The sequence below is a fragment of the Rutidosis leptorrhynchoides genome, chromosome 7 (assembly GCF_046630445.1).
Source record: "Rutidosis leptorrhynchoides isolate AG116_Rl617_1_P2 chromosome 7, CSIRO_AGI_Rlap_v1, whole genome shotgun sequence".
NCBI lineage: Eukaryota > Viridiplantae > Streptophyta > Magnoliopsida > Asterales > Asteraceae > Rutidosis > Rutidosis leptorrhynchoides.
In genome coordinates this window covers 294,362,823-294,372,932 of record NC_092339.1, presented here as the reverse complement: position 1 = coordinate 294,372,932, position 10,110 = coordinate 294,362,823, and positions in this window count along the sequence as shown.

Genomic DNA, 10,110 nt, shown 5'->3' with positions numbered 1-10,110 from the left:
CTACGCTATTATTAATCATTGTAAGTTATGTTCAACCTTTTTAAATTAATGTCTCGTAGCTAAGTTATTATTATGCTTATTTAAGCCGAAGTAATCGTGATGTTGGGCTAAAATATTAAAGACGGGGTAATTGGGGTTTGGACAAAAGAACGACACTTGTGGACATTAGACTATGGGCTATTAATGGGCTTTATATTTGTTTAATTGAATGATAGTTCGTTAATTTAATATAAAGATTTACAATTGTACGTACCTATAAATAACCATATACACTCAATCGGACACGATGGGCGAGATATTTATAAGTACTAATAATCGTTCATTTAACCGGACACGGGAATGGATTAATAGTCAATGGACTTATTAAAACAGGGGTGAATTATATACAAGGAAAATTGGTGTAATTATAGTTTAAGTCCCCAATTAGTTGGAATATTTGACTTCGGATATAAGGATAATTTGACGAGGACACTCGCACTTTATATTTATGACTGATGGACTGTTATGGACAAAAACCAGATGGACATATTGAATAATCCAGGACAAAGGACAATTAACCCATGGTAATAAACTAAAATCAACACGTCAAATATCATGATTACGGAAGTTTAAATAAGCATAATTCATTTATTTCATATTTCATCGCACTTTTAGTTACTGTCATTTTATTTAATTGCACTTTTAATTATCGTACTTTTTAATTATCGCAATTTTATTTATTGTCATTTTATTTATCGCATTTTAATTTGTCGCACTTTAATTATTGTCATTTACTTTACGCTTTAAATTAAGTTATATTTATTTTTAATATTTTACATTAGGTTTTAACTGCGACTAAAGTTTTAAAATCGACAAACCGGTCATTAAACGGTAAAAACCCCCTTTTATAATAATAATAATACTACTTATATTTATATATATATATATATATATATATATATATATATATATATATATACAAATATAGTTTTTAAAAATATAACGTTAAACTTGGCTAGATCCTTGTGGAATGAACCGGACTTATTAAAAACTACACTACTGTACGATTAGGTACACTGCCTATAAGTGTTGTAGCAAGGTTTAGGTATATTCACTCTATAAATAAATAAATAACTTGTGTAAAATTGTATCGTATTTAATAGTATTTCATAACAAATATATAACTATTTCGTATACACCTCTACGCACATCAAGTATTTTTAGCGCCGCTGCCGGGGAAAAACAACGCCGAAAGTGCAACGCTATAAAAAAAAAGATTTTTATTAAGTTTTAATTTCTTTTTGTAAAAATATGTTTTAAATATTAAAAATACAAAAATATAAAAAGAAAAACAAAATATATATATATATATATATATATATATATATATATATATATATATATATATATATATATATATATATATATATATATATATATATATATATATAAGAGTTTATTTAAAATATATAAAATTATAAAATATTTCTATTTCTATTTTAGTTTGTAAAAATATAAGTTTTTATTTATTTTATATAAATACATTATATAATTATAAAACAGAAAAAAAAGAAGTAAAAAGTGTACGAGCCCGATACTGTAGCAGCCCAATTTGTGATCTGAATATTTGGGCCATGCGACTGCATGAACTGGTAGGCTAAGATCCATACGACCGCATGACCTATCCTGACACGTCTGATCTGAACCTGGTACAACAATAATTAAGGAGTATTAATTATTATTATTATTAAAACCCTAATTAGGGTTAGTTATTAAATTAATTAATTTTAGTTTTAATTAATTTGTAATATTTAATTTAAATTAGTTTTATTAGTTTTAAAAATTAATACTTTTATAAAATAAATAATATAAAAATAATATTTTTATAAAAATTGTATTTTTTTTACAACTTTATGTTTATATCTTTTTATTCGTAATATTTGTATTTTTATCGCTCGTAACTAGTTTTAAGATATAGTATTTTCCGTAGTATTTTATATTTCTTGATTTTCAATCTTTGCCGTAAAATCCTTTAAGTGCTTTTTCTTTAGATTAAGACTTAAGCGCTTTAGAATTTTGCGACACCGTTTTAAGATTTTAGTACTTTTTAAATAATTTCCGTTTTGAATATAGAATTCCTTTAAGCTTTAATACCTTTAGACGTAAGTTTTAATATTTAGTTTTTAGACTTTTAAGTTTCGACGCTGCATTTTATTTTTTTCGACGCTTATTTTTCGACCTTTTATTTTTCGATGTACTCTTTTTCTTTCTTATTTCTCGATGCTCTAGTTTTTAGGATATAGAATTTTCTATTTCTTCTCTAAAATTTCTTAAAATTTCAACGAAAAATTATTTTAAGCGGTTAAATTGATAGACATCCAAAATTTTCTGGTTCGTAGTAATAGTTGGATTTGTTAGTGGCGAGTTGTGGGCTTCCGATTTAAAGGGTCCTGGCTACCTGCTGCATCTATTGGCTATTCGAAACGTGGGCAAAATCAGAAAATCTATTAATTTGATAACTTATATAATTTTTATTTTTTATAACTAATAGGATATTCAGTGAATGCACCGTGCAAAACGTTCACCACCTTTTATACGTTCACCACCTGTAACTCGATCAAGACATCTAGACAATATTGTCGCCGTTGATTTTTTTTTAGAATCGTCATCCAGTCGACCAAGTACTCCAATTCAAATTTCCAATAATCCATTTTTTGAACCCGACTTTGAAATGTCCCGTTCTTATTGATTAAAAACGTTCCATATTAATTGATTTCGTTGCGAGGTTTTGACCTCTATATGAGACGTTTTTCAAAGACTGCATTCATTTTAAAACAAACCATAACCTTTATTTCATCAATAAAGGTTTAAAAAGCTTTACGTAGATTATCAAATAATGATAATCTAAAATATCCTGTTTACACGCGACCATTACATAATGGTTTACAATACAAATATGTTACAACGAAATAAGTTTCTTGAATGCAGTTTTTACACAATATCATACAAGCATGGACTCCAAATCTCGTCCTTATTTAAGTATGCGACAGCGGAAGCTCTTAATAATCACCTGAGAATAAACATGCTTAAAACGTCAACAAAAATGTTGGTGAGTTATAGGTTTAACCTATATATTATCAAATCATAATAATAGACCACAAGATTTCATATTTCAATACACATCCCATACATAGAGATAAAAAATCATTCATATGGTGAACACCTGGTAACCGACATTAACAAGATGCATATTTAAGAATATCCCCATCATTCCGGGACACCCTTCGGATATGATATAAATTTCGAAGTACTAAAGCATCCGGTACTTTGAATGGGGTTTGTTAGGCCCAATAGATCTATCTTTAGAATTCGCGTCAATTAGGGTGTCTGTTCCCTAATTCTTAGATTACCAGACTTAATAAAAAGGGGCATATTCGATTTCAATAATTTAACCATAGAATGTAGTTTCACGTACTTGTGTCTATTTTGTAAATAATTTATAAAACCTGTATGTATTCTCATCCCAAAAATATTAGATTTTAAAAGTGGGACTATAACTCACTTTTACAGATTTTTTTTACTTCGTCGGGAAGTAAGACTTGGCTACTGGTCGATTCACGAACCTATAACAAATATGTACATATATATCAAAGTATGTTCAAAATATATTTACAACACTTTTAATACATTTTGATGTTTTAAGTTTATTAAGTCAGATGTCCTCGTTAGTAACGTACAACTAGTTGTCCACAGTTAGATGTACAGATATAAATCGATATATATTATCTTGAATCAATCCACGACCCAGTGTATACATATCTCAGTATTGATCACAACTCAAACTATATATATTTTGGAATCAACCTCAACCCTGTATAGCTAACTCTAACATTCACATATAGAGTGTCTCTGGTTATTCCGAAATATATATAGATGTGTAGACATGATAGGTCGAAACATTGTATACGTGTCTATGGTATCTCAAGATTACATAATATACAATACAAGTTGATTAAGTTATGGTTGGAATAGATTTGTTACCAATTTTCACGTAGCTAAAATGAGTAGTTTTTACCAATTTTGTTTTGCTCGCCATTTCTTCGTTTCTAATCCGTTTTGAGTGATTTAAGCGGCCACGGTTTCGTATTGAACTTGACTTTATGAAACTAAACAGAAAAGGTATAGGTTTATAGTCGAAAATACAAGTTACAAGTCGTTTTTGAAAGAGGTAGTCATTTCCGTCGAAACAACGACATCTTGATGACTGTTTTGAAAAACATACTTTCACTTTGAGTTTAACCATGATTTTTGGATATGGTTTCATGTTCATAAGAAAAATCATTTTCCCAGAAGTATAGCTTTTAAATCAAAGTTTTTCATTGTTTTTAATTATCCAAACCAAAACAGCCCCCGGTTGTAACTATGACGGCGTAAATCCGGTTTTATGGTGTTTATCGTGTTTCCGGGTTTTAAATCATTAAGTTAGCATATCATATAGATATAGATCATGTGTATAGTTGATTTTAAAAGTGTAGTTAGAAGGATTAATTTTATTTGCGAGCAAGTTTAGAATTAACTAAACTATGTTCTAGTGATTACTAGTTTACCACTTCGAATATGATAGCTTTTTATGTATGAATCGAATGATGTTATGAACATCATTACTACCTTAAGTTCCTTGGATAAACCTACTGTAAAAGGGAAAAATGGATCTAGCTTCAACGGATCCTTGGATGGCTCGAAGTTCTTGAAGCAGAATCATGACACGAAAACAAGTTCAAGTAAGATCATCACTTGAAATAAGATTGTTATAGTTATAGAAATTGAACCAAAGTTTGAATATGATTATTACCTTGTATTAGAATGATAACCTACTGTAAGAAACAAAGATTTCTTGAGGTTGGATGATCACCTTACAAGATTGGAAGTGAGCTAGCAAACTTGAAAGTATTCTTGATTTTATGTAACTAGAACTTGTAGAATTTATGAAGAACACTTAGAACTTGAAGTTAGAACTTGAGAGAGATCAATTAGATGAAGAAAATTGAAGAATGAAAGTGTTTGTAGGTATTTTTGGTCGTTGGTGTATGGATTAGATATAAAGGATATGTAATTTTGTTTTCATGTAAATAAGTCATGAATGATTACACATATTTTTGTAATTTTATGAGATATTTCATGCTAGTTGCCAAATGATGGTTCCCACATGTGTTAGGTGACTCACATGGGCTGCTAAGAGCTGATCATTGGAGTGTATATACCAATAGTACATACATCTAAAAGCTGTGTATTGTACGAGTACGAATACGGGTGCATACGAGTAGAATTGTTGATGAAACTGAACGAGGATGTAATTGTAAGCATTTTTGTTAAGTAGAAGTATTTTGATAAGTGTCTTGAAGTCTTTAAAAAGTGTATGAATACATATTAAAACACTACATGTATATACATTTTAACTGAGTCGTTAAGTCATCGTTAGTCGTTACATGTAAGTGTTGTTTTGAGACCTTTAGGTTAACGATCTTGTTAAATGTTGTTAACCCAAAGTTTATAATATCAAATGAGATTTTAAATTATTATATTATCATGATATTATGATACATTAATATATCTTAATATGATATATACATTTAAATGTCGTTACAACGATAATCGTTACATATATGTCTCGTTTCGAAATCCATAAGTTAGTAGTCTTGTTTTTACTTATGTAGTTCATTTTTAATACACTTAATGATATATTTAATTATAATATTATCATGTTATATATAATATAACAATGTATTAATATGCTTCATATATATTTAGTAAGACGTGGTTATAACGATAATCGTTATTTGTATCGTTTCGAGTTTCATACGTCAATAGTCTCCTTTTTAAGTATATAACTTATTGTTACTATTTTTAATGAGATACTTGTTGATCATTATATCATGTTAAACATATATATTTATTCATTTATGTATCATCATGTCATATACAACTTATAGCGTTCGTGAATCATTGGTCAAACTGGGTAATCAGACGTTTACAAAATTTCCGTTTCAATTAACCAAGTCTTAACAAGTTTGATTGCTTAACATGTTGGAAACATTTAATCATGTAAATATAGTGTTCATTAAACATATAATCATAGAAAGGTTCGGAAAAGTTCGGGTCACTACAGACTTCACAATTGAGAATCCGGAGGATATTCAGGGACAATTCAGAGATCCTGAACCACCAATCATTCAAACAGAAATTGTCAAGGAACAAACCATTAAATCAGAATCCTCTAGTGATTCAGATTCAACAAATGCGATCATGGAAAATCTGGAACCTCTAAGTATGGAAGACCGAATGAGAGCTAAACGCACCGGCCAAGGTCATGCAATTACTCAACCAGATATTAATGTGCCAGATTATGAAATCAAAGGACAAATCCTACACATGGTAACTAATCAATGCCAATTTAGTGGTGCGCCGAAGGAAGATCCAAACGAACATCTTCGTACCTTTAATAGGATCTGTACTCTATTTGAAATCCGAGAAGTGGAGGATGAACATATATATCTCATATTATTTCTTTGGACTTTAAAGGGAGAAGCCAAAGATTGGTTAGAATCGTTACCTGAAGGGGCGATTGATACATGGGATGTTTTAGTTGAAAAATTTCTTAAACAATTCTTTCCGGCATCTAAAGCCGTGAGACTTCAAGGAGAAATTGTTACGTTCACACAAAAGCCAAATGAAACTCTATATGAGGCGTGGACAAGATTTGGAAAGTTATTGAGAGGATGTCCGCAACAAGGTTTAGACACTTATCAAATAGTACAAATATTCTACCAAGGATGCGACATCACTACAAGAAAAGACATCGATATAGCAGCTGGTGGTTCCATTATGAAAAAAAGCGCAACTGAAGCTTACAAAATTATTGATAACACTGCTTCCCACTCACATGAGTGGCACCAAGAAAAAGATATCGTTTGATCATCTAAAGCAGCTAGAGCCGATTCTAGCCATGACTTTGATTCCATTTCTGCAAAGATAGATGCTGTCGAGAGACGAATGGAAAAGATGACTAAAGATATTCACTCAATACGAATTAGTTGTGAGCAGTGTGGAGGACCACATTTGACAAAAGATTGTCTCAGTATTGAACAAACAATGGAACAAAGAGAGAATGTTTCATATATGAACCAAAGGCCTGGAAATAATTATCAGAATAATTATCAACCGCCAAGACCAATCTACAATCAAAATCAGAATTATAACCGAAATGTTCCATACAATAACCAACAAGGTCCTAGCAATCAACAAGTATCCAATAATACTTACAATCAGCAAAGACCTATTTTTCCAAATAAACCACCACAAACCGATGATAAAAAGCCAAATTTAGAAGACATGAGGTCAAAGCTAGTTGAATCTCAAACTCAATTTTTCACATCTCAGAAACAAACCAATGAACAAAATGCTCAAGCATTTAGAAATAAACAAGCTTCTATTCAAATTCTGGAACAAGAAGTAACCAACCTAGCAAGGTTGATAGGTGAAAGAAAACCAGGGAGTCTACCTAGCGATACAAATGCTAACCCCCGGAATGAAACAACTAAAGCTATTACCACGAGAAGTGGTATTACACTTAAACCACCTAAAATACCTGAAATTTCTGATGACTCTATTCCTACTCAACAAGAACCACAATCTGAACAAGATAAGGAAACAGAACCGGTAGTTGAAAAGGTTAATGAAGATAACATAGTTAAGGCTAAACCTTATGTTAAACCATACCAACCACCACTTCCTTACCCTAGTAAAATGAGAAAAGAAAGACTTGAAGCCGAGCAATCCAAATTTTTGGATATGTTTAAACAAATAAATGTCAATCTTCCTTTCATTGATGTGATTTCAGGAATGCCTAGATATGCCAAATTCTTGAAAGATCTAATCACAAATAGAAAGAAAATGGAAGAACTCTCGGCTGTTACTATGAATGCTAATTGTTCTGCAGTGCTATTGAATAAGATACCAGAAAAATTATCAGATCCAGGAAGTTTCACAATTCCATGTTTTCTGGGTAGTCTTAGTTCAATAGAAGCATTGGCAGATTTAGGTGCTAGTATAAATTTAATGCCGTATTCACTATACACTAAACTAGACCTCGGAAAATTGAAACCAACACGAATAAGCATACAACTAGCCGATCGATCAGTAAAATATCCTAGAGGGATAATGGAGAATATGCTAGTTAAAGTTGGTACTTTCGTATTTCCAGTAGATTTTGTTATTTTGGACATGGAAGAAGATTCTCGAGTTCCTCTCATATTAGAAAGACCATTCTTAAACACGGCTAAAGCAATAATAGACGTGTTGTAGTGACCCGAACTTTTCCATGTTTATATATATTAATTGAGATTGATATTTACATGATTAAATGTTTCCAACATGTTAAGCAATCAAACTTGTTAAGACTTGATTAATTAAAATATGTTTCTTATAGACAATTGACCACCCAAGTTGACCGGTGATTCACGAACGTTAAAACTTGTAAAAACTATAAGATGACATATATATGGATATATATATAGTTAACATGATACTATGATAAGTAAACATATCATTAAGTATATTAACAATGAACTACATATGTAAAAACAAGACTACTAACTTAATGATTTTTAAACGAGACATATATGTAACGATTATCGTTGTAAAGACATTTAATGTATATATATCATATTAAGAGATATTCATACATGATAATATCATGATAATATAATAATTTAAAATCTCATTTGATATTATAAACATTGGGTTAACAACATTTAACAAGATCGTTAACCTAAAGGTTTCAAAACAATACTTACATGTAACGACTAACGATGACTTAACGACTCAGTTAAAATGTATATACATGTAGTGTTTTAATATGTATTTATACACTTTTGAAAGACTTAAATACACTTATCAAAATACTTCTACTTAACAAAAATGCTTACAATTACATCCTCGTTCAGTTTCATCAACAATTCTACTCGTATGCACCCGTATTCGTACTCGTACAATACACAGCTTTTAGATGTATGTACTATTGGTATATACACTCCAATGATCAGCTCTTAGCAGCCCATGTGAGTCACCTAACACATGTGAGAACCATCATTTGGCAACTAGCATGAAATATCTCATAAAATTACAAAAATATGAGTAATCATTCATGACTTATTTACATGAAAACAAAATTACATATCCTTTATATCTAATCCATACACCAATGACCAAAAACACCTACAAACACTTTCATTCTTCAATTTTATTCATCTAATTGATCTCTCTCAAGTTCTATCTTCAAGTTCTAAGTGTTCTTCATATATTCTACAAGTTCTAGTTACATAAAATCAAGAATACTTTCAAGTTTGCTAGCTCACTTCCAATCTTGTAAGGTGATCATCCAACCTCAAGAAATCTTTGTTTCTTACAGTAGGTTATCATTCTAATACAAGGTAATAATCATATTCAAACTTTAGTTCAATTTCTATAACTATAACAATCTTATTTCAAGTGATGATCTTACTTGAACTTGTTTTCGTGTCATGATTCTGCTTCAAGAACTTCGAGCCATCCAAGGATCCGTTGAAGCTAGATCCATTTTTCTCTTTTCCAGTAGGTTTATCCAAGGAACTTAAGGTAGTAATGATGTTCATAACATCATTCGATTCATACATATAAAGCTATCTTATTCGAAGGTTTAAACTTGTAATCACTAGAACATAGTTTAGTTAATTCTAAACTTGTTCGCAAACAAAAGTTAATCCTTCTAACTTGACTTTTAAAATCAACTAAACACATGTTCTATATCTATATGATATGCTAACTTAACGATTTAAAACCTGGAAACACGAAAAACACCGTAAAACCGGATTTACGCCGTCGTAGTAACACCGCGGGCTGTTTGGGTTAGTTAATTAAAAACTATGATAAACTTTGATTTAAAAGTTGTTATTCTGAGAAAATGATTTTTATTATGAACATGAAACTATATCCAAAAATTATGGTTAAACTCAAAGTGGAAGTATGTTTTCTAAAATGGTCATCTAGACGTCGTTCTTTTGACTGAAATGACTACCTTTACAAAAATGACTTGTA